Source organism: Pinus tabuliformis, chromosome 7 (assembly GCF_031772625.1).
Source record: "Pinus tabuliformis cultivar Carrire ecotype Pingquan chromosome 7, CPIR1, whole genome shotgun sequence".
NCBI classification, from domain to species: Eukaryota; Viridiplantae; Streptophyta; class Pinopsida; order Pinales; family Pinaceae; genus Pinus; species Pinus tabuliformis.
The window spans coordinates 657,066,995-657,072,994 of NC_142293.1; positions in this window are offsets into that span (position 1 = coordinate 657,066,995).

The following is a 6,000-nucleotide window of genomic DNA, read 5'->3' on the forward strand; positions in this document are numbered from 1 at the left end:
TCTTTGGGTTTTGTGCCCAATGCTGCCTTCTGATTATCTATCTTTGTCTTGCATCTAGCAATCAATTCTTGCTGCTGAAAAATAATTTGAATAGATGGCCATATTTTTGTTATGGATTGGCTGATATCTAACTAGATGTCCTCTTTGGCCTGTGCCAAAGTGTCTACCATTAGATTTTTACTCTCTAATTGTTTGACCCTTTGTTCTAACTTATGTGATTTTTGCATTTCTTCTACATACAAGGTATCATTCTTTACCTTCTGTGACTCTAGGGCTCGGAATTTTTGTAGTAACTTTTCATTCTGTAGCTTTTGTGCCTGTAACTCCTGTGATATCCTTGTTGTTTCAACTGTTGCTAAATATGAAGAAATGTTAATAGGAGATGAGCTTGGCTCTGTATCACCAAGATGTGATGCCTCTTTTTCCTTGAGAAATTATTCTATTTGCTCTTCCATTTTCTTAATCTGTATGTTTTTCTCAATAATGAGCTTCAACATATCCTCCCTATACTATTCATTTTCTGCCATCTCTTTGGTTTGGGGATCCTCAGTTGAAGACAATTTCAACTGTTTCTTCAAAGTTGTTATCTCTATATTCTTCTTCTGGAGTATTTCTTCAATTGCTTTACAATCTTGGGGATCATATTCAATTTTGATAATAATATCTTCTAAAGGCTTTAATTTGTTATCTTTAGCTAAAGATGACAGTTTTTCAATCTTAAGTTGTGACTACACATTTGACAACGCAGTTCTAAGCTTTGAAAGAGACATGGCAGTTGTAGTCATTGTTGAAAATAACATTTCGCCTGATTGCCTATGAAAATCCATTTGGTCAATAGGATGTATCTGGTTTACATCAAACGAAAATATGGTCTTCTTGTAATCTGATGTAGGTTTGGGAAATGGAATTTGAGCTTGAAAAAATTCCATTTGCATCCTTCCTATTTCACTGTCAAAGGCAAAGAGAAGTCTGTGCTGAGAAGTGAATGTCTACTTCCAAAACTGACTGTATACTTTTGATTTAAGACTTTCATTTTTCTATTTGATTTCCAAAAATGTTGAGAAGATATTAGTATCTTCTACTGAGCTGGTCTCAGTTGACTGAATAATCTCCATTAGTTCAGTTGAAGGAGTTGAAGAAGTAGAAGGAGGTTTGGGATCAGTGATCCCTGCTGATGAAACATCTTCCAATTGTCCAAGATGAATTATTTATGGTGGCTTGCTCCCTGTTGATAGTGACAATCCTGTATTCAATTTCTTTTGTAGTATATAGTACTCTTTAACTGATTTTCTAGCTGACTCAGTTTCCTCTCTGGCTCTTTTGTGTTGAGTAATTTGAGTGTCTGGAGTCTTTACCTATGGAGTGGATATAAACTCTTCATCTACTTTTATGAGAGTTCCTTTAGACCACTGCTCCTAGTTCATAAAATTATCCAATTCGAGCCTAGGAGTATGGTTGTAAGGCGTTGCCTTCAACTGAGCTCTTAGGGCTGAAATGATCCCAAAAGGATCATAAGACCAGGTGAAGCTTGGCTGGAGATTCATACTCTTTAATAATTTGTCTGCCTCTGTACCTGCAGACTTAATATTACAAGTAAATGTTCCTACCTTGGCCTTCAGCTTGAATTGTTACTTTTTCTTGCTTGAGACAAAATGGACTTCATCCATATTTATCATCTGCCTGATGTATTCCAATGAGAATATCCTCATTGGCACATACTTAGAGAGTTTGTATGGAGCCAACTCACTGCCGTATATCATAATCTCAGTGTAGTTCTAGTAGAGGTACCAGACACCAGTCTTGGTTTGCTCTGATAAGTGCAATGTCTTCTTAATCTCTTCTCCAATTCTGGGCTCTGCCTGGCTATTGAGTAATTGAAGAATTGGATGTACAAAATAATCTATAAACTGAGAGGAAGTAAACTTTGATGATGTTGCTTTCACTAACTCTGTCCAATGAATCATTGATTGATTCACTCCCTGCTCGTCTTGTCTATTAAGGTGTGTAGTGACAAACCTAGGGTGCTAGATTAGGCTATATTTATTATCGACCAGGGTAAGTAAACTTCGAGGCATGCGTCTAAAATATATAGACATAAAGGATTCCTAACTAAGTGTTCATTGTGGTAGGTTACAATACTTCTTTACGGAAGGTTAAGATATGCTCCCTATCACCTTGACACTCAGGTCACTCAACTCATTTAACTGTCCTAAAGACACTGTGTATTACTAAACTGAGATTTTGGTCCCCTTACAAGGACACTGTGCATAAAAACTCTGTCTAGTGAACACTCAGCATTTAACACTCAATATTCATGAAGGATTAAAAGCATACTGAAATCAAAAGCACACTAAAATTCAAATGCATGGAAAACAAGGTCTATGAGGATGCTTTAAAAATATAATGAAGGATCAGACCTCTTACGAGATACAGTTCAATGATCTTAACGATAAATCCTTTAAGCTATCATCATAAACATCATTCAGAAGGATTGCTAATTAAATCAACGAAATCACAAGCATAACTCTAATGACTGTGCATGCTATTCAATATTCAAAAGCTGCTAATGAAATAAAAATGACAGTATACCTGTCCACGCAGGGCCCATCCGCATTTCAACGGTATACTAAAATGTGCGCAAGCAACTAAGGTGTTAACGCATGAACAAGGTTATAATGAAACCGTGACTGTAATCGAGTTATGGTATTAAGTTCTGAAGAGTATACAAAAGCTCTGTTCTCCAAATGATATACAGAGATCAACAACAACAACGTAACTGTATCTACATCCGTCTTTTAAAAAAAAACTAATACACCGTTTACATTTGGATTGAATGTACATTACATATGCAGCTGTTGCCACTTTTAATATGGAATGATTTTTGGGTCATTTCCATTCAAAACCCGATTTCCAAAAAGAAACAAAATGAAACCGGTTTGGAAACTTATGGTTGTTGCTGCGTTTGTCACCAAAAGGCTGGGGCTTTGACCAGCGTTGACCGCATAACAAGGAGTGTTGGATTCGCTGTAGGATCGATGTTTCTCCATGCTTGTACATTCTAGTTTTCGTTCCTATCCCTTGCTTTAGCTTACCTGTCATGCCACGTGTCAGATGATGAAGCATTTACAGGATGTTGTAACTTCCTGTAACCTTTTTATTAAAAACTCTTAATTTCTAACATAAAAACTCATAAACTAACTTTAATGCAAACTAACAACTAAAATACTGTTAACTAATCAATTTCAAGGAATATAAGGGATCTATGGAGGGAAAAAGGTAGACAATTGATGTGTTTCAAGAGAAAAAGGAAGGTCATGGAATGGTACCAACAAGGTGAATGGGCAATGAATCTCCCTGCTGAAACAAAATCAAATAAATTATGACTGAGCTATATCTGAAAACTCCTTGAGTGGTAAAATTCATAAATTGTTCATGTATATTATCAACCAGAAATTGGCTATAATTATACATGAAAGCAGGTTGATATTCTTTGCTGAAAATGGAAAAGAATCCAAGGATGGATTCATCAATATATTGATCATTTTCATAGCCTAGGAGGTATGATAGTAGGGAGATAATATGTCTAGTGGCTTTAGGGAACATAGAAGATGGATAAGGTGGATTTCTCTTGGGTAATTCAACATCTTCTAGTAGAAAACGTTCAAAGATAAGGGATCTATATGGGAAAGTGAGTTTATTTTAAAGGCCCATGAGAGCTGCTGGTGAGAAAATGCTAAGGGAGTCAGATGGAGGTATCATTAACATTTGGTTTATGCTTTGAGCAGTAATGGTGATCAGGATTTTTCCATCCTAAGTCATCATTGTTCTTTGTACAGGATCATACTTGGCTTGACACCAAGTGATTAAATCAGGGATGTGATGAGTCTTGGGAAAGGAGTACAAGGGCAAAAGTGTCTCCCAGAAATGAATGGGATCCTCTTTATCAGCATATTTCTTCTTTAATCATAAATGCAATTCGTGGAAATCGAATTCACATTCACAGTCAGTAGCTTTGAACAGGGAGTCTACAAGGGGAAGGTGATCTAAATCAAGCAATGTTGTAGATGGATTTCCTTCTTCGACAACTTTCTGTGTTTTAGCCTTGGGAGCCATTTTTCTGCGGGTGAGGGATTTGGAAACTACTTTAATTGAAAGACGGATGACAGGGGAAAATACTCAGACTGAAAAAGGCTTTAGGTGATAGGACGAAAGCAGAAAAGTGGTAAAATGTAGAGCCATGGGGTATTTATAAATGAATATGGTAAAATGTAGAGCCAGGTTGTGAGTGAGCACTACTCTCAATATCCATTGGTGCAGGTGCATTAGATTCTGGTTGGTCTTCTTGTAGCTGAGTCTTTTGTGCCCTCCTGGATCTTATTGTATAGGTAGTAAAAATTTTATCTTGCTTTGCTTTCTGGGCATCCTCTTTTCTCATTTTCCTTGTCCTCACACTACTAATGGGTGGAGGTACATTGCTTGATTTGTGTGCAGGAATCTCTTCATCAATGTCACGCATGAATCCTGAATGTTCTTGCTATTCTTGCTTATCCTCTTCATCTTTGATTTGGTTGGAAGCCAAGAACTCCTTCCACGTTCTTCCTCTTCTCTGTAATTCAGACTCAATAAGAATTTTAATTAGCCCGAAATGATATAAGCTCTTGTCCTCGTTACCTTTTTGCTTTTGGATGGTTTTCAACATTTTGGTTAGGCTCTGCAAGAGGAAGTATGGTAAGCTAATAGTGCACTGCCCTTTCAAATGTAACAGTAGTTTGATGTGGTATAAGTAGACGATGTTGTAGCGGCCCTCACAAGTTACAAATTTTTGGATGATATACACCCTCTCGTCCCATGGATGCATCAGCCAGCTCCTAGGGACACCTTTCTTCCAGTTAACGGATGAGACCCTCGATCTGGACATGAATTGGGTCCATGATTTTTCTTTGAATTGTTTTGTCTTGAAGTATTTCTCCCCTTCTGGACTGATCCATAAGGACTGTGCTATCGTGTCTTCTGAAACCCTGAATGAAAAATTACCTATCAAGGCTTTCTCCCCATTGAAGGTAAAGGCAAATTGTTTAGTGACTTCCTCACTATTTCCATGAAACTTCTCTAAAAAGGGTAACCACTGTTTTTCTTTTAAAATCACAATGCAATCATCTTGGTACTGCGAGCTGTCAAATGCGCTCGGCTCTACCCTATTAGTCATCTTAACAAAGAAATATTTTTTTTTCTTAACCCTCTTCGTTTATGCCTACGAATTCAACAAAGGTATTTTGTTTTGTTACCTTTGTCTTCTGCTCCACACTGCTGACCTGGTGGCACCCTTTGTTCTTCGAAACTAGCTCCTTCAGTGACTTAAGCGATGCCCAGTTGACTATCTTGTAATTATGGTGGAGGTCGAAACTTGTAAACCGAGATGACTGTGTTTTCCTTCTTTTTTTTTTTTGTAGCGCTGGCTACTCTCAGTCTTTGCTATTGAAATCACAGAACTCGAATTGCTAATATAGAACACTGAGAATGAAATGAAATTTTTTTTAATAACCGACCTGACTCAATTCATAGCATAGTCATATTTTATGATAGAGGAGTGGTTGTACCGGGATGTATATATACCATCATGAGAATGCTGGAAGGATATGTGGAGTACTGGAGCATGATATCAAACAGTCGTTTGCATCATTTGACTTCGTCGGGTGGTTATGTCATAATTCTGTCGATTCAAACATAATGAACAAACCATATAACATTTGGCTTTCTAACAATTCTCCACATGTCCTCCGTTCATTGGTACCTGGCCGAATAGAGATGTTGGATCGGCAGTAGGGTTTGGTTGGCTTAATAACAAAGGCTGGAAGGGTGATATAGGAGGGGATTGAGAAATCATATAGAGAGTATGGGGATTTTAAAAATCGTATTAATATGGGATAGGCTAGAGTGTTGGGAGATGATAGGGATTAAGAATATGAGAATATGATAAGGGTTGATAGGTATGCAGGTGTT